The 20,606-nt window shown below is 35.9% G+C and overlaps 3 long non-coding RNA genes across 3 annotated transcripts; all 3 read left to right on the forward strand.

Annotated features, from left to right (window-relative positions):
- The first annotated feature begins 9,955 nt into the window (after positions 1 to 9,955).
- On the forward strand, positions 9,956 to 10,773 carry LOC148062269 (uncharacterized). Its single transcript, XR_015709203.1, has 3 exons — positions 9,956 to 10,079; positions 10,151 to 10,262; positions 10,343 to 10,773. It is a non-coding gene; the product is annotated as an uncharacterized LOC148062269 (long non-coding RNA).
- A 1,322-nt stretch (positions 10,774 to 12,095) lies between these two features.
- LOC148062270 (uncharacterized) lies at positions 12,096 to 12,951 on the forward strand. The gene is made up of 3 exons (XR_015713645.1): positions 12,096 to 12,252; positions 12,324 to 12,435; positions 12,513 to 12,951. It is a non-coding gene; the product is annotated as an uncharacterized LOC148062270 (long non-coding RNA).
- A 2,327-nt stretch (positions 12,952 to 15,278) lies between these two features.
- On the forward strand, positions 15,279 to 19,289 carry LOC148062271 (uncharacterized). Its single transcript, XR_015713646.1, has 3 exons — positions 15,279 to 15,433; positions 17,908 to 18,088; positions 18,240 to 19,289. It is a non-coding gene; the product is annotated as an uncharacterized LOC148062271 (long non-coding RNA).
- Positions 19,290 to 20,606: the final 1,317 nt, after the last annotated feature.

Raw genomic sequence — 20,606 nt, forward strand, 5'->3', positions numbered from 1 at the left:
CAATCTGCATAGGCTTGATTTAAGTGTGTCTTAAATAGATGTTGGACTCTATTGTACTCATCAGTATGTGTCTGTTTGTACAAATCTATCTTTTCATTTAAATATTTACATTAGAAAATGATCTTAAGCCCCGCCCACAACACTTTATTTGTTCTGGAAACTATTGTATACCATAACCACGCCCATTCTGTTGTGATTGGTCAGGCATCAAGGTTTGTCACAGCATGTCATCAATCCTGGAAGTCACCACCTCCAAGGGACTCGATGTATAAACAAAGCTGGGGTGATAACAGCTTAAAGAGTAAAGACCATTATAACATCGTAATGGACTCCGCTCTTGTAACCTCTCGTCTGCTGAGATTCCAGAACAACAAAACATGGTCACGATGAGGGACTTACTGCATCTTGAAGAGGAAGACTTCAACAGTTGAAACATGTGAGTCATGAGAGTTGGAGTCTGACATCAGTTGTTCTTTAACACCGAACTGCTTCACGGCAGTGGGTTTAAGCAGGAGATTTGATGCAATTACACTGTTCTAACACTGGGAGGAGCCAAAACATGTTTTCAATGTTACAAAGTTCTGCATCCTTTGCCTTATTAGCAAATTAATTCTATCCATCCATAAATCTGACGTGTTAAGTCAACAAAACTTGCCTCAATATTTTCTTCATGTTTTTATCCTCATCACTTGTGTTAAAATAAACATGTATATAGTTACTATTTAACTAACCAAACCCAGAAAGATCTCTTTCATTAAATTATTTCATTCTTTCTCATTCTTTGTTTTAGGATTGTTTTTATTATTTCTGTCTCTCTTCTTGTGGTGCAGTTTGTTAAGTTTTGTTTCATTCCTATTATTAGCATTTCGAGCCTTGCTCTCTCAATATCTTAAGCGGGTGACGTCCGTCTAGCCGTCTGAGTGAGAGCGAGAGCCGAGTCCTCCATTCTTTGGGATTGAGCCCAAGACTTGTTCTCAGGCCCTTTAAAGAAACCTTGTCTTGTCACATTTGTCACTTTGACTTTTTCCTTTCCTTGTCTCTGTCTGACCCTCAACATTGGATGGTCTCACACAAACTATAATGGGAGACTAATAATTTATTAATTCATAAGAATAAAAGAGTGTATTAAATGTTAGTGTTTTAAATTAACTTTAACATCAAACCTGGGCTAAGCATGGCCTGGGGGCCACATGTATATTTATGCGGCCATCACGATATCAAAGTATCGTTTAGAAATTACTCTAATAGCTTAAAAAAAGATCATTTTGTAATTATTTTTATTATATATTTCAGCTTCAAACACACCATTTTATTTTGCTTTAAGCAGATTTCCTATTTTTTCGCTTTATTTTTATTTCTATTTGAATATGTTCAGTTGCCTATTTTTTTTATTTAATATATTATTATTATTATTTTTAAATGTATCTTATTGAGATTTTATCCAAAATGTTATCTAATTATTTTTTATTCTTTCTTTCCATTGGCTTGACGGACCCTTAGAACGGTCACAATATCAAATGTTTGATCCAGCAAGCAACTCTTCTTTGCCTACTGTTTTACAAGCAAATTTATTGCGATAAATTATATTTTTAAAAAGGTTGGATTAGATAAATATCAGGCAATTATTTTTCTCTGGTCTTGGCCTTTAAACTGTGACCAGTAATGTGGACTTTTGTCACCGTTGTTGTCCTTAAGGGACCCTTAGATAAGAATTATATGGAAAAAGTGTTTAAAAAGTATTTTAGGAATGAGAGTATTTTCATCTTTCCAGGAAATAGAGTAAAAATAAGTCAAGATGACGGGAAGAGACCGGACACTGGGGACTCAAGGGCCCACGAACAGGATGCAGAGAGAAGTCTGAGGGAATCTAGTCAGTTTGCCTCTGGCTTCTTATCTGCTCACTAGGAAGACCATTCATCTTGAACTGGTTTGTGTGCGATTACAAATGTGCGATGCCACGCAGTAGTGATGCATCTCCTGCTCTGGTGGGAATGTGTGCGTGATGGATGTGTGTTCTGGACTCCGAGCGAGCGCCACGAGGGAGCTGGAATTTCAAGAAGAGGGAGTGATGCTCTTGTGTCTGTGACATGATGCACTCTCGCGACCCTTCCCCTGACCTCACCGTCAAGCTGCCCGACCCCGCCTTCCCTCAAGACTGACGTTCAATTATTTACGGCGTTGACCTAAGCATGACATCACGGGAGAGACGCGACACAGGCGTCAGTTTGAGCACAAAAATGAAGTCAGTGACGCACAACTTCATCAAACAAGGGTCGGAAATATTTGACGTTTCAATGGCATATTTACTGAACTATGTTACTGAACAAGGGGTGTGAGTCCACATAATAGTACATCATCGGCGTACAACAAGACCCGTATACTCGCGCTCAAGACTTGCTCGCTGTCTTCAGGCTTAACTTGAATTGAAATGTGGCACAGGGGGGCACAGGGGGCATTGAACAATCCCACTGATTCGTCATAATTCGCGTCTACTAGGGGTGTGTATCTAGAATCTAGCAATGATACAGAGGGAAAAATACGATATATCGTGATACTGTGAGAACACGTCTCTTGACAAAGTTATATCGGCTTTGACCAAAATATGTAAGCTTTAAAAGCTGCTGGAGTCCACTGTATCCTCTCGTCCTCAGTCGTAGATTTCAATGTTCATTAAGATGCGGCGGAGCTAACGGCTGCTGACATCTAGTGGCCGCAAGTTTAATTGTGACATAAAAATGTAAATGTATTCGTAAAGAATAGAATTATTAAAGTTTACACTGAAATTATTGAACTATAACCTGAAAAAAACTATGATATATAACATATGATTCGCAAGCCAAACGTTGTCAGAAAACCATAAATCTATTTTTAGATAATCGATACAGTGTTGTGGAATATTGATAAATTGTATCAAGTATCATTAAAACAAATATGCCGATTTATCGCAATACCAATATTTTCTAACACACCAACTGATTGGCTCATGATAGCGGTCGTACTCTCAGGTAAAGAAAGAGTCAGAAGTGTGTTATGTGCAATTGTATTTTTCATTTGATGATATACTCTTGTATTTCTTTTCAGCGTTCATTATTAATAGGGTATAACCGTAACTTCACTCAAGATTATTAAGGAAACTTTTTACTACTATTAATAATAATAATAAAAAGAAGGTGCTAGGTAGATCTCGACTGATTAAAAAAAAATCTAAAATAAATTGGACACTTAAATAAACAGCGTAATACTTCCTTAATCGCTAAATAAGAACATTTTTCTGAATTTTGGATGACCTGCTCTACCAACCTCCGATTGGCTCTGACCTGACCAATCATCTTTGTTTGATCATCAAAAATGTAATGAGATTTAAACAAGAAACTGACGATTGACCACATTAAGAGGATTTAAGATGCACTTGATTTACTGTCAGACAGTTTTTTCTATGACAAACACACGGTATCAAATGAAAACCAGTTTCTCATTTATCCTTTTTAAAATTGTATTTAATGTCTTGTGATCATCACAATAACTCACAGAAAAAGTGATTTTATATAGTGTGTGTGTAAATGTGTGTGTTCAGATGAGTGAAGGTGGAACTCTCACAGGAATGACCCACTGACACATTGTTACTAACGCTCTCGTGCTGCCAGAGGAAAAGACAAATATTCCGATGAGATATAAACGAGTTTCCAATCTCACTGAGGTCTGTTCGGAAACTGACAAAAAGGTCGTTGTGGAAATATTTCTGTCACGCTTGTATCCTGCAAAGGTTTGAACGTTGTTCTGGACGATAACACAGGAAGTGTTGCGTGACTGAAACACATCAGTTATCAAAATGCATCGATGGTGCAGCTCTTGTGTGTCTCAAAAACAAATCCTTTGACCCTTCATCATCAGTCTAAGATTATGACGTAACTTTGAGATGGAGATAACCGAGGAAAAAGAGGAACAATTATCAGCTACGTTTCCCTCCTAACTGGGAGTTATATTTCCGTTTATCAGAATCAGAATCAGAATCCTTTATTTGTCCCGCGAGGGGAAATTCGGTTCAACAACAGCCAGAGCAATATACCAAGAAAATAAAACACCCAGAAATAAAAAATAATAAAAAGAAAAAGAAAGAAAATCTAAATAGAATAGAAAATAAATCTGCACTATACGTGAGTGATGTATTTGTACTGAAGAAAGACCATGTAAACAATTTAAATTTACATTGAATAATGTACATTTTCTTTATTAAATAGGAATCTTTTTTAACAATTGAAACATCAACATGAATAAAAACAATTTGGAAAAAGGAAAAGGTTGCGAGAACAAGTTTGATTCAATGTGGAAAGAAAAATAAATGACATCAAAAAGGCTAAATATGCCAAAAATATGCTAAAAAACGTTTAGTTTCCTGGTGACCTTTTGTCTCCTTGTTATGAACAAAATGTGTCCATACATGACAGGTTTGAATGATTATTCCAGGACGTCATGCAAGAGCATAAAACTGCCATGTTATCGAAGAACATTGTGTCCGACAGTAGGAAGAGGATCTATATATTAAGTCCAGGGTCGTTCCTTCCTGTAAACTCAGGATGATCTGCTCAAAGGTTGTTTTTTTTTTCCCTCTTGCTTAAAACTTTATTGATCCAAAATATCAAATATCATGTGAGCAAATTTAATTTCCACTTCACGTGTGATGGAGTGGTTTATTAGTAATTAGTGTGAACTAGTCAAGAACCAGGAATAAAAGGCGGATGTGAAAAGAAAGATAGTCGATGTGGTCTGTCAAACATTTCCTCTTCAACTTACTAACAGGATGTTTTTCTTTATAACCTCTACCATGTTAAAATGGTCGCTGCTGATAAACATCAGCGATGAATATTTTACATTTTGGGCTGATAATGGGAATTTGACTTATTTTAGATCTTATTTTCTTAACTTACATCAACTCTGGCTTTGACATCCCGTACGTCACCTAGAGATAGAGCAATGAAATAAACTTATAAATACAAAACGTCAACTTTGACATTGTTTACTCAATGAATCACTTGAAAATAATAATAATTGCATTGTCTGTTGTTCATTTAATTTCAGTTTTTTTTACTATCAGTAAATACCTACTATTATTATCAATACAATTCAAACTGGAGCCTATCCCAGCTACCTAGGGTGAGAGGCAGGGGACATCCTCAACAGGTCGCCAGTCTGTTGCCTGCTTCAATATAAAAAGTTGTATTCATTGCTCAAGAGCAGGACAGTTATGGAAATAAAATAATCGTAATCCTGCTGCGATACTAGTTTTGCCTTTACCCTGCAACGACCATGCTTCTCCACTAGATGACGCACTCCTGACAACATGGCCTTATTTGGGTTGTGCCTTATAGGTCGTATCTTCTGTTTACTCTTATTTTAGAAAAGTCAATACTAACACATTTCATTAATATGTCAATAATCGTTATTTTTGTTGCAGTAAAATATGCTTTTGGTTCATCTTTGGTGGAAACATGAATTGGAAACATATTCAATTGTTACAATAGTGAACGAAACATGAAACATTTAGAGAGGTGAAGAGGAGATTGCAGGCAGGATGGAATAGATGGAGGGATCTGAAGGTGAGTCCGTGTAAATAATGTCTGCAAAAACCGGTTAAAATGATTTTGGGAATCTCTGATTAAGACTTTTAGTGAATTTTTACTTTGAAATAAATATAATAAATACATATATAAATATTAAGAATGTAAGTAAAAAAAACAAAACATAAGAGGCTTCAGGCCTCATCGTCATAGAAAAATACAGAACCACCTTCTTTTTTTTTTCTTGCATCTAAAATGTGTTACGTGTGAACCAGCAGATTACAAAACCACAGGCCACATGCACGCTTCTTCAAAACACCTAACAAAAAACACACAGGATGTTGGGCAATAAACAATAATAAGCTAGTACTCCAAACTAAGCAGTTTTTAATATTTCCTTTTTCCTTAAAAAGCATCTAAAAAGTGAAAACTGTATTGTTTACTGCTGTACTTTCTATACGCTAAATTTTGAAGGTCTATGCTAAATTGTAAAGGTGCGTGCTAAATTGTATATGCGTACTCTAAACCGAAAAAGTGTATGCTAAATTGAAAACGTGTAATCTAAATTGTAAAGGTGCATGCTAGATGGTAAATGTGTATCATACATTTCTAATGTGTACTGTTTGCTAAATTGCAAATGCATACTCTAAATTGTAAAGGTGTATGCTGAATTTTAAATGTGTCCTCTAAATTGTAAAGGTGTATGCTCATTTATAAATGTGTATCATACATTTCAAATGTGAACTGTATGCTAAATTGTAAATGCAAACTGTAAATTGCGAAGGTGTCTGCTAAATTGTTAATGTGTACTGTAAATTGTAAAGGTGCATGCTTAATTATAAATGTGTATCATACACTTCAAATGTGTACTGTAAATACTGTGTAATAAGTGTATGCCAAATTTTATATATGCTAAATTGTAAATAAAAAGGTTTATGCCAAATTGTATTGTATGCTAAATTGTAAATGTGTATTTTAATTGAAATAGTGTATGCTAAATGTTAAATAAGTACTTTAAATTGGAAAGTTTATGTTAAATTTCAAATGTGTATGCGGTGTATGCCTAATTGTAAACGTGTCCTATAAATTGTAAAGGTGCATGCTTGTTGTAAATGTGTATCATACATCACAAATGTTTACTGTATGCTAAATGGTAAATGTGTCCTCTAAATTGTAAAGGTGTATGCTAAATTGTGAACGTGTCCTCTAAATTGTAAAGGTGTATGCTAAATTGTGAATGTGTCCTCTAAATTGCGAAGGCGTATGATAAATTGTAAATGTTTTCTCTTAATTGTAAAGGTGTATGCTTAACTGTAAATGTGTCCTTTAAGTTGTAAAGGTGCATGCTAACTTGTGAATGTGTCCTCTAAATTGCAAAGTTGTATTCTAAATTGCAAAGGTGTATGCCAAATTGTAAATGTGCTAAAATACAAATGTCTATCATACATTTCAAATGTGTAAATTGAAAATGCGTATGCTAAGTTGTTGGAGCCCTAGGCCAGAAGCGACATCATACTTAGTTCAACATAAATGAATCCACCTCATAACAGCATCAATATGAATCCACGACTGGAGAGTCATAGAGAATCAAACATCAACCCTAATAAAGGCTGTTTAAGCAACACTTAATTTACACAAATAATTTAATAAATGCAATAAGTCCACGTTCACCATTAGGAACTTAGATCATGGAAAAATCTGCCAAATCTGTCAAATAAAGCTGATTTGTCAACAAGCGTTTATGTAAACTTAAACAAGTTTGTCCAATGTAAAGTGTAGTATCACCATTCAACTATACACAACTGCAATTCACGGAACACATTTATCAAAATGATGGAAATTCAATTGTAAAGCGTCAGCTCTGTAGGAAGATAATGCGCTTCTAAAATGTGAGCGGATTTTTGACGTGTTCAGAAAACTGTAAATGTGTCAATAACTGTAAATGTTTATCTCAATTTAAAAAACAAAATGTGTATAACAAATGCAAAAAAATTGCGATCGTCCAATCACAGGTGAAAGTTTCTTCATAGACGATGAACGTCAGACTTAAACGACCTATTTCTCAATACTCATACCAAAGTCAATATTGATGATCTTCATGTGTCACACTCTACCACAGGAAATAGAAAAGCTCAAACCACGGTGCATCTGCAAACAAACAAACAAAAAATAAAGGGAACCTGCCTGACCACTGCTTGATCGTCCTCCTCATAAAACCTCATAAAACCTAAAACCTATATAATCACAAACATCAAGTCCTTCATTCCACTGCCTGAAGAATTCATCTCAAGACATCCTGAACTTCCTCACCAAGACGAGGAAGGATGAAGAGTGTTGTGGTTCTGTCTGTTCTGCTGCTGGCAGCCAACACTGTCCAGGGCTTCCACAGTAAGTGTCTTTGACCATCATGAAAAAGTACGTACCCCTCATTTTTTAACCATTTTTCTCCATATTTCCAGGCAATGTTGGGGTGATGAACTGCTGCAGTTCATTTAACACCCCAAAAAATGCCATGAGAAATGTGGTGAAGTACGCCGTGACTCACCCATTATGTCCAACTAAGGGAATAATGTGAGTAACATTTAATTGAAATATTTCTGATTCCATATTTGGATTAAAGGTACAAATGTATTTATTTGTCTTTGTTTCAGTGTGACCGTAAGGAGAGGAGACATGGAACGGAGAATCTGCATTAAACCCAAAAAGAAGTTGTTCAATCAAATCATCGACGCCATAAGGAAATCATCGGCCATAAGTTATCGCATCGGCAAATAGTAGAGCTGAACTCCCTACGTAAATTACCCTAATGTAGTTTCTTAGTTTTCATCTTTCATTGCTTTTTTTGAAGGGGATTTACATTGTTCATTTCTTGCATAGCTCATTTCATTGTTTCTGCCCTAATTTAGAACGTATTTCTTAATATTCCAATTATCATCTTACCCTTTTTTCATTTTTCAAATTGCATTTAATTTGAAAGAATATTATCCTGCAATATTTTCAGATCTGATGTAACCAAATGTTCCTCTTCTCTCCTTTAAATGGATCTCGGTGAATGTAGCCAGCAGAGGTCGCGCTTGTCTCAATAAAGCTCAATGAATTAACCACAGTTCGTAAGCGTTTAGTAAATGTGCTCGTGGATGGATGGATGGATGGATGGATGGATGGATGGATGGATGGATGGATGGATGGATGGATGGATGGATGGATGGATGGACGGACGGACGGACGGACGGACGGATGGATGGGGGGGTGGGTGGATGGATGAATGAAAACTATTTTCATTTATCATAAAATACAATGATTGGTGAAGCAATTACTTCAGCATCTACAGTGTTTTTTTTCTAAATGTGTACTCTTAATTTTTAAGGTGTATGCTAAACTCTAAATGTGTACCCTAAATTGAAAAGGCCTATCTTAAATTGTAAATGTGTCCTCTAAATTCTAAAGGTGCATGCAAAATTGTAAATGTTTTATCTTAATTGCAAAAGTGTATGCTTAACTATAAATGTGTCCTTTAAGTTGTAAAGGTGCATGCTAACTTGTGACTGTGTCCTCTAAATTGCAAAGGTGTATGCTAAATTGTAAATGTCTATCATACATTTCAAATGTGTAAATTGAAAATGCGTATGCTAAGTTGTTGGAGCCCTAGGCCAGAAGCGACATCATACTTAGTTCAACATAAATGAATCCACCTCATAACAGCATCAATATGAATCCACGACTGGAGAGTCATAGAGAATCAAACATCAACCCTAATATAGGCTGTTTAAGCAACACTTAATTTACACAAATAATTTAATAAATGCAATAAGTCCACGTTCACCATTAGGAAATCTGCCAAATCTGTCAAATAAAGCTGATTTGTCAACAAGCGTTTATGTAAACTTAAACAAGTTTGTCCAATGTAAAGTGTAGTATCACCATTCAACTATACACAACTGCAATTCACGGAACACATTTATCAAAATGATGGAAATTCAATTGTAAAGCGTCAGCTCTGTAGGAAGATAATGCGCTTCTAAAATGTGAGCGGATTTTTGACGTGTTCAGAAAACTGTAAATGTGTCAATAACTGTAAATGTTTATCTCAATTTAAAAAACAAAATGTGTATAACAAATGCAAAAAAATTGCGATCGTCCAATCACAGGTGAAAGTTTCTTCATAGACGATGAACGTCAGACTTAAACGACCTATTTCTCAATACTCATACCAAAGTCAATATTGATGATCTTCATGTGTCACACTCTACCACAGGAAATAGAAAAGCTCAAACCACGGTGCATCTGCAAACAAACAAACAAAAAATAAAGGGAACCTGCCTGACCACTGCTTGATCGTCCTCCTCATAAAACCTCATAAAACCTAAAACCTATATAATCACAAACATCAAGTCCTTCATTCCACTGCCTGAAGAATTCATCTCAAGACATCCTGAACTTCCTCACCAAGACGAGGAAGGATGAAGAGTGTTGTGGTTCTGTCTGTTCTGCTGCTGGCAGCCAACACTGTCCAGGGCTTCCACAGTAAGTGTCTTTGACCATCATGAAAAAGTACGTACCCCTCATTTTTTAACCATTTTTCTCCATATTTCCAGGCAATGTTGCGGTGATGAACTGCTGCAGTTCATTTTACACCCCAAAAAATGCCATGAGAAATGTGGTGAAGTACGCCGTGACTCACCCATTATGTCCAACTAAGGGAATAATGTGAGTAACATTTAATTGAAATATTTCTGATTCCATATTTGGATTAAAGGTACAAATGTATTTATTTGTCTTTGTTTCAGTGTGACCGTAAGGAGAGGAGACATGGAACGGAGAATCTGCATTAAACCCAAAAAGAAGTTGTTCAATCAAATCATCGACGCCATAAGGAAATCATCGGCCATAAGTTATCGCATCGGCAAATAGTAGAGCTGAACTCCCTACGTAAATCACCCTAATGTAGTTTCTTAGTTTTCATCTTTCATTGCTTTTTTTGAAGGGGATTTACATTGTTCATTTCTTGCATAGCTCATTTCATTGTTTCTGCCCTAATTTAGAACGTATTTCTTAATATTCCAATTATCATCTTACCCTTTTTTCATTTATCAAATTGCATTTAATTTGAAAGAATATTATCCTGCAATATTTTCAGATCTGATGTAACCAAATGTTCCTCTTCTCTCCTTTAAATGGATCTCGGTGAATGTAGCCAGCAGAGGTCGCGCTTGTCTCAATAAAGCTCAATGAATTAACCACAGTTCGTAAGCGTTTAGTAAATGTGCTCGTGGATGGATGGATGGATGGATGGATGGATGGATGGATGGACGGACGGACGGACGGACGGACGGACGGACGGACGGACGGACGGACGGACGGATGGATGGATGGGGGGGTGGGTGGATGGATGAATGAAAACTATTTTCATTTATCATAAAATACAATGATTGGTGAAGCAATTACTTCAGCATCTACAGTGTTTTTTTTCTAAATGTGTACTCTTAATTTTTAAGGTGTATGCTAAACTCTAAATGTGTACCCTAAATTGAAAAGGCCTATCTTAAATTGTAAATGTGTCCTCTAAATTGTAAAGGTGCATGCAAAATTGTAAATGTTTTATCTTAATTGCAAAAGTGTATGCTTAACTATAAATGTGTCCTTTAAGTTGTAAAGGTGCATGCTAACTTGTGACTGTGTCCTCTAAATTGCAAAGGTGTATGCTAAATTGTAAATGTCTATCATACATTTCAAATGTGTAAATTGAAAATGCGTATGCTAAGTTGTTGGAGCCCTAGGCCAGAAGCGACATCATACTTAGTTCAACATAAATGAATCCACCTCATAACAGCATCAATATGAATCCACGACTGGAGAGTCATAGAGAATCAAACATCAACCCTAATATAGGCTGTTTAAGCAACACTTAATTTACACAAATAATTTAATAAATGCAATAAGTCCACGTTCACCATTAGGAACTTAGATCATGGAAAAATCTGCCAAATCTGTCAAATAAAGCTGATTTGTCAACAAGCGTTTATGTAAACTTAAACAAGTTTGTCCAATGTAAAGTGTAGTATCACCATTCAACTATACACAACTGCAATTCACGGAACACATTTATCAAAATGATGAAAATTCAATTGTAAAGCGTCAGCTCTGTAGGAAGATAATGCGCTTCTAAAATGTGAGCGGATTTTTTGCCGTGTTCAGAAAACTGTAAATGCGTAAGCTGAGGTGTAAATGTGTCAACAACTGTAAATGTTTATCTCAATTTAAAGAAAAATTGTATAACAAATGCAAAAAAAATTCGATCGTCCAATCACAGGTGAAAGTTTCTTCAACCTGTGATCTTCCACACGCTTGAGGTCGTAGACGATGAACGTCAGACTAAACGACCTATTTCTCAATACTCATACCAAAGTCAATATTGATGATCTTCATGTGTCACACTCTACCACAGGAAATAGAAAAACTCAAACCACGGTGCATCTGCAAACAAACAAAAAATAAAGGGAACCTGCCCTCCCACTGCTTGATCGTCCTCCTCCTAAAACCTCACTATATAATCACAAACATCAAGTCCTTCATTCCACTGCCTGAAGAATTCATCTCAAGACATCCTGAACTTCCTCACCAAGACGACGAAGGATGAAGAGTGTTGTGGTTCTGTCTGTTCTGCTGCTGGCAGCCAACACTGTCCAGGGCTTCCACAGTAAGTGTCTTTGACCATCATGAAAAAGTATGTATCCCTCATTTTTTAACCATTTTTCTCCATATTTCCAGGCAATGTTGGGGTGATGAACTGCTGCAGTTCATTTTACACCCCAAAATATGCCATGAGAAATGTGGTGAAGTACGCCGTGACTCACCCATTATGTCCAACTAAGGGAATAATGTGAGTAACATTTAATTGATATATTTCTGATTCAGTTCGATTAAAGGTACAAATGTATTTATTTGTCTTTGTTTCAGTGTGACCGTAAGGAAAGGAGACATGGAACAGAGAATCTGCATTAATCCCGAAGAGAAGTTGGTCAATGAAATCATCGACGCCATAGAGACAAGAAAACGCATCGGCAAACAGTAGAGCTGAACTCCCTACGTAAATCACCCTAAAGTAGTTTCTTAGTTTTCAATTATCATTGCTTTTTTTGAAGGGGATTTACATTGTTCATTTTTGCATAGCTCATTTCATTGTTTCTGCCCCAATTTAAAACTGTTTTCTTAATATTCCAATGATCATTTTAACCGTTTTTTAATTTTTCAAATTGCATTTAATTTGAAAGAATATTATCCTGCAATATTTTCAGATCTGATGTAACCAAATGTTCCTCTGCTCTCCTTTAAATGGATCTCGGTGAATGTAGCCAGCAGAGGTCGCGCTTGTCTCAATAAAGTCCAATGAATTAACCACAGTGCGTAAGCGTTTAGTAAATGTGCACGTGGATGGATGGATGGATGGATGGATGGATGGATGGATGGATGGATGGATGGATGGATGGATGGATGGATGGATGGATGGATGGATGGATGGATGGATGGATGGATGGATGGATGGATGGATGGATGGATGGATGGATGGATGGATGGATGGATGGATGGATGGATGGATGGATGGATGGATGGATGGATGGATGGATGGATGGATGGATGGATGGATGGATGGATGGATGGATGGATGGATGGATGGATGGATGGATGGATGGATGGATGGATGGATGGATGGATGGATGGATGGATGGATGGATGGATGGATGGATGGATGGATGGATGGATGGATGGATGGATGGATGGATGGATGGATGGATGGATGGATGGATGGATGGATGGATGGATGGATGGATGGATGGATGGATGGATGGATGGATGGATGGATGGATGGATGGATGGATGGATGGATGGATGGATGGATGGATGGATGGATGGATGGATGGATGGATGGATGGATGGATGGATGGATGGATGGATGGATGGATGGATGGATGGATGGATGGATGGATGGATGGATGGATGGATGGATGGATGGATGGATGGATGGATGGATGGATGGATGGATGGATGGATGGATGGATGGATGGATGGATGGATGGATGGATGGATGGATGGATGGATGGATGGATGGATGGATGGATGGATGGATGGATGGATGGATGGATGGATGGATGGATGGATGGATGGATGGATGGATGGATGGATGGATGGATGGATGGATGGATGGATGGATGGATGGATGGATGGATGGATGGATGGATGGATGGATGGATGGATGGATGGATGGATGGATGGATGGATGGATGGATGGATGGATGGATGGATGGATGGATGGATGGATGGATGGATGGATGGATGGATGGATGGATGGATGGATGGATGGATGGATGGATGGATGGATGGATGGATGGATGGATGGATGGATGGATGGATGGATGGATGGATGGATGGATGGATGGATGGATGGATGGATGGATGGATGGATGGATGGATGGATGGATGGATGGATGGATGGATGGATGGATGGATGGATGGATGGATGGATGGATGGATGGATGGATGGATGGATGGATGGATGGAAACTTATTTTAATTTATCATAAAATACAATGATTTGTGAAGCAATTACTTCAGCATATACAGTGGGTTTTTTTTCTAAATTCTAAATATATTTTATGCTACATGCTGCTATGTTGTTATAGTAATATGTTCCAGACGCTGCTTGTGTCTGCTTGCCCACTGAGAACACTTACTTACCATAACCACGCCCACTCTGCCACGATTAGTCAAGCATCAAGGTTTGTCACGCACGGCATGAATCACAGAAGTCACCACCACCAAGGGACTCGTTGCATAAACAAAGCGGGGTGTGATAACAGCTGGCTGCTGGAGGAGTGAAGCCATTATTACATCATAATAGACGCCGCTCTCGTAACTTCTCGTTCGCTGAGATTTTGGAGAAGAACTTTATGAAGTAATAACTAAATAATAATATAGTAATAACAAAACATCATCATGATGAGGGACTTACTGCGTCTTGGAGAGGAAGACTTTTTGAAACATTTAAAAAAAAAAAAAAAAAAAAAAAAAAATCTGGAAAGTTAGGTTTTCACATTAATTGCCCTCTAACTACTTGTTGTAGAAATGTAAAATGTCCCTTGGATGGAATTTTTGAAATCCACATATATATATATATTATATATATATATATATATATATATATATATATACAAATAATGATAAACATCAGTGTTAACATTAATACGTTACTAAACAACCTACAATATTGAATTGATTTGTTTTTGATTGTTGTGCTTAACAAATTGTAATGTGTTTTCCAATGTGTGAAGTCTCTAACAAATAATAAATGTATATGGCAATTTGTAAATGTGTATGTCAATAAGTTAATGGTGGATGTGTGTAGCAAATTTTATAATAGTTTTAACAAATAGTATGTGTATATTTATAATGTCATTAGGAAATTGCAATTGGGAAGAGTGAATTGTTTATGTGTTCAGCAATTTGTAAGTGTGTTTTGCACTTTAAACCACTATAGTTTAAAATGGATGAACTAGTCACAGCAACAACAAAAAAAAGGCAGCTATTGTTTTCATTCTCAGGGCCCGTAAAGGTAAAGTTCTCATCCAAATCTCAAACCACGGTGCATCTGCAAACTAGAAAAAACCCCACTATAAAGAATTCGCCCACAGATGAACACCTGCCCTCTCCCTCGACCGCTTGTTCTTCCTCCACCTGAAGCCTCACTTTAAAATCACAAATCTCTTCATTCCACTGCCTGAAGAGTTCAGCCTGTTACATCTGAAACTTTCTCACCACGGCGATGAAGGATGAAGAGTGTTGTGGTTTCGGCTGTTCTGCTGCTGGCAGGCAACACTGTCCACAGTAAGTTTTTTTTTGGCGATATTTAAAAAATATTTCCAATTATTGCAAAAACACAGCTTATTTTCATTATGTCAGTGTGACCATGAGGAATGGAAGTAGAATCTGTATGGACCCAGAACTTGAGTTGGCCAATGAAATCATGAACGCCATAGACGAGAGAAACCAGAGCTCCGGCGAATAGTAGAGTTGAATTCCTTCAGTAAATCCCCTGACAGTAGTTTCTTCATGCTTTAACTAAAACTTTTAATTTCATTATTATTTGCGTCTTAATTTAGATTATGCTCATTATTATTGGTGTTTTTGGTCTTTGTTTTCATTTTGCCAAATTATTCATTTTAAAAATGTTGTGAAATCAAAATAATATTTTCAGCTCTGAAACTTTTCAATGAATTACGGTAATTGTGGCCAGCAGAGGTCGCGCTTGTGTCAATAAAAGTTGCGTTGAATAAATGTGCTTGTGAATAAAAATATGTTGTTGTGAACTTATATTTTATTAAGAAATATATGGAAATCCACAAACCAATAAAGACAATTTAAATTAAAAATTAATTGATGAAAGTGAAATTGAAAATAAATGGTAATTGATGGGACACTTTAATTTAAGTGTCCAGGTAAGACAAGAAACATTATTTTCATTTAATATAATTCAAATGTTGTGAGCCAATTCATGGCCATCATTTTTTTCTTCTAAATGATAAATATTGCCAGCTCCACTTGGAGTACTGATATGTTGGCTGTGGTTGTATTTCAACAAACCAAGAGGCGAGTCTCTGAGGAGTCTTATTAAATCTGCTGGAGTCAGCACAAATTAGGACACCAGAAAAAAAAAACAGTCTTTGGGGATCCCTAACAACTAGCCTGTCGAGTTACATGTCTGTCAGAGTGACTTGCTCAAATATAGTGACATGATTTATTACAGCGATCCATAGGTTGATGAATACAGAAAGAATAAATAACAGTTACTGTGATTTTTAGGGTCATTTTTTATAATGTAATTCAACGTTGCTAATTGGTATCCCTGAAGATTAGAACTGAGAGTTAGACTCTGGCTACAACAAACCTGGCTTACACTTAAGAGAATTCTGTTTTTAGCACTATTAAAAGATGTTTACTTCACAAGCTGTACACAAACATACTTTCCCCCGCATATACTGCATCATTTTCAGAAGCCCATGTTTGTGTGTTCAAACTGGGAACTAGGTTATTTTCTCTTGTTTATTTTGAAACCACATTAGACCGTTTAAATTTAGTTTTATTGGGAACAAAATAAATATAAAATAAAATAAATGGTCATGCCTCATGTGTTCAGTTTGATCCAGAAATATATTTTAATCTGTGTTTGTTTGTTGTTGTGTGTCCCTGATGCTAGCTAGCACCGACTTTCTTACATTTTGAAAAGTTCCCAGGACACAGGAGGAGTTTTGTTTACCAATTTACTATTAGCTTCTAAACAAACTGGGATATATATATTAACAATACACAAGGATTGTATTCTATCTACTGTAGCTGTTACTGTCTCTTTAAGAAATGTAGTCTTGCACACGGGATTAATTGAAATGGAAAGCAATTTACAATCGAGGAAAAATAACAAAAATAGCTAATATATATGTACATGTTCGTAAATAAACCCTGGATTAAAACATATTTCAGTTCAATTTAGTCAAAAATATTTAATTTTTCCTAAAATATGTTTTACTTACTTATTTTGTTTATTTTATTATTATTTTTATTATTCGTATGATTTATATTATTATTATTAATTATATATTATTATAATATGAGTTTGTGTGTTCATTTATGAATTGGTACTAGTTGTTTAATTTTGGTTTTATTTTTTGGGTATTTTATCCTCATAGACGTGTTGAGTGTCAGGTGAGTCGCGGAAAGTTTTTTCCGATGACGGTCAATTTCGTCCTTCCGTTATTTTATTAGTATCGTGTGAATATTGTCTTGATGTGTTTTATAGAGTTCTAGGTGTTGTGTTTTGTCAAAGTTGTAAGAGGGAAGTTCTGTATTTATGGATGTTCGTTCACGTGGTTCGCTTGCGGATGTTCTAATATGTATTATATTTGTGTTTAAGTTCACTTGTGTGTGTTTAATGATAAAGATGATATCTTGACAGCATTCGTTAAAGAGCATGTGAGTTAACAAGCACTTTTTCTTCCTCTCTTACCCTTCCCAAGCATTTATGTTGCTGTTAAACTACTGGGATTATTTAAATGTCTTAACATGCATGTATCTAAAAAAAAACTTAAATCTTCATATCGAGGCCCTTTAATGATGCTGGCAACTCAAAAGTCAGTGAGTTTTACATTAAATACACGTCACAGAATTAAGGTTTGATTGCACAATGATCTACTTAAGACCATGGAAATATGGTCATGGGTTTCTCCCTTTTGGTTTCAGACACGTGTGATGGACAGATTTCAAGTCTAAAAATGACCTGATTCTCAATGATTGTTTGTTTTTTGCAGAACCACAGGAAGCATCAGAACCTTGAGACGGTGCATCTGCAAACTGCAGAGAAACCACACAGAAGTCAAGCAAAACTCAGCACTTCTGTTTATCCATAAACACAAACTGACACCGAGACAATGATGAAGATTATTTTACTAATCTTACTTCTCTTGGCTGTCGCTGTCCAGTTGGCTCACAGTAAGTTCATGTTTAAGTTTATTAAAATGATGTTTTTGAAAATGTAAATGTATCGCCTAAAATGCCACGTGTGATGTTACAAAATATTTTGTTGATTTAGAGCTTTTTTTTTGAAGATGAAAGCGAAAATAATTTTCTTTCTTTGTTGCAGACTGAAGACAGGAAGATGGCGCAGAACTGTTATTACTTTACAACATTTACTCTTTAATATTGCATTTGTCAAAGACTCGTGTATACGTTTAGTAAAACAACTTATAAACGAACACACTCAAAAATAGAATAAAATATTTAAATGTCTCTAAAGGATATTATAAAACTAGCCCAAAGTTGTAGTAGTATTGTATTTTAATTCCACAGATAGTGAAAGAACTAAAACAATATATCTGCATGGTTTGAAGGCACTTTATGTCACCTGTTTTTTTAAAAGTTTCATTTTAAATTAGACTTTTGTGAAAGAAATACAACATAAATTGACTAGTTGTCAGAAGCATCGTTTAGTAGTTTAGCTTTTCCACGCTACTGCCACCTACTGTCTAATTGAGCTCATTGCTATAAATAAAATTACTCAGGTATCCAATTACATTAGAGCAGGGGTGGGCAATTATAATTCTTCAAGGGCCACATTAAATTATGTGAATTTTGTTAGGGGCCGTCAAGGAAATAGAAAGACGAAATAATCCCTAAGGCCGTGACATTTATTAAGCTAAATAAGATGCAATTTTATTCTTGTATATATGAGTTTTTTTTTTCGAAACATTTCTTCAACTGATTGATAAAAAAATGTTTTGAGGGATTAATATATACTCGAAAAATTACACACAAGAAAGGAAAAAGTAAATAAGTGTGAAAATGTAAATGAAGAATAAATACAAAATACATTTGTTAATGCAGTAGAACCATTTATACATAATCATAGTTTGACATTATGAGGGCCGCATAAATACAGTCAAAGGGCCGCATGTGGCTCCCGGGCCGTACTTTGCCCAGGTCAGCGTTAGAGTATTAAATAAGGAAGACGATATGGGTGGAAATAAGCTGCTTGGCATATGTCTGCACAGGCTTGAGTGCTTAATGTTATACACTCAAATTTAGCTTTGTACTTGAAACATATGATAAGTCTCATTGTGTTATTTCTTTAAATTTCAATTCTTTATTCATTCATGAACTGTATCTTACCATTCTGCAATAAAATGTATTTGCCACTGTCTGGATTTGAAACTTGCCATGATTCACCTCAAAAAGACTTGTTATGGAAGTTGTTGGATACAGTAAATGAGGACGACGATCAAGACCGACTAAGGTGGGGGAGGAGGACTTTGTTGTGTCAGAGCCTGATGGGAAATGCTGTGACGTAGATCTGTTGTGACCTTATTTACACTTACGGTTCTTTCAAGTTAATGAGGGATGTTCATTGAGGCCATCAGAGGTCGCTCTGTTCTCCATCTTAAGATATACTACATCTTAGTAAATATACTTTACTTTACTTATTTAGCCTCTCAAATATATTTTTGATAAGAAAGTTTGATTGAATAACTTAATCAAACTAAATGAAACATGATTGTTTTCTACAACATTAACATATATATTTCTATTTGAATACAAACATAATTTAACTCACAGCGACAATATGTCAAAAGCATTGTACCTGGCGACCCCAAGTGTTGGAAAAATGTAAATGCAAGGCAGTAAAATCTCTGTTGCTCCATCGGCAAATACCGCATGTACGTACATTTTTTCACATCTAAAAAGACAGTCTTTCGGTTTACTTCACAAAAGTATCACAGTACTTTAGATATATAAAAGATTTAGCTTAGATTCAGACCAAGACTGAAACAAATGAATTATTGAGGTTGAAAAGCATATTTTTATAGTGTATTATAAATTGACTGTAATATAATTACTTTTCAGGCTCGGTACATTGTACAAAGTATTTTGTTCTAAACCTATATCTAAAATATTTAGACCTTAAATGGATTGTGAGCCATTTGCAGTGGATTGTCGAGACCAAGACAAGACCAAGACCATAGATACATTGAAATAAAAGTTCAACCTCCACAAATACTTTCCAGTCTAATAGTGTGTACACAATAAATACACTCACCTATAGAAGCAACCAGTTTGAGACGTCAGCTGTTCCTGACAAATGGAGGGAATATAGAAAGAAAAAAAGAGAGGACAAGAGAGTGAAGGCGTCAGAGAGTTAAATAATCCCACAGAGTGTAAACAGGCTTGTTATCACTGGCAGACTATTGTCTTTATTTCAAACATCCTTGATAAAAAGATTCCTTAAAAAAGACTAGAAAACCAATTAAATGGAACTGCTTTAAACCGATTTAAAAATCATACATATCAGACAAACATGCTAATCAACTCTCCTTTATGCACACTAAGATTAGCTCTGGTGTTTCACAGGGTTCTGTTCTCGGCCCGATCCAATTAACAATCTAAATACTTCCACTAGGCAATGTCAACAGAACATTTTTTATATACATTTTTTCTGTTGTACTGTTGATATACT

The sequence above is a fragment of the Callionymus lyra genome, chromosome 17 (assembly GCF_982586985.1).
Source record: "Callionymus lyra chromosome 17, fCalLyr1.hap1.1, whole genome shotgun sequence".
NCBI lineage: Eukaryota > Metazoa > Chordata > Actinopteri > Syngnathiformes > Callionymidae > Callionymus > Callionymus lyra.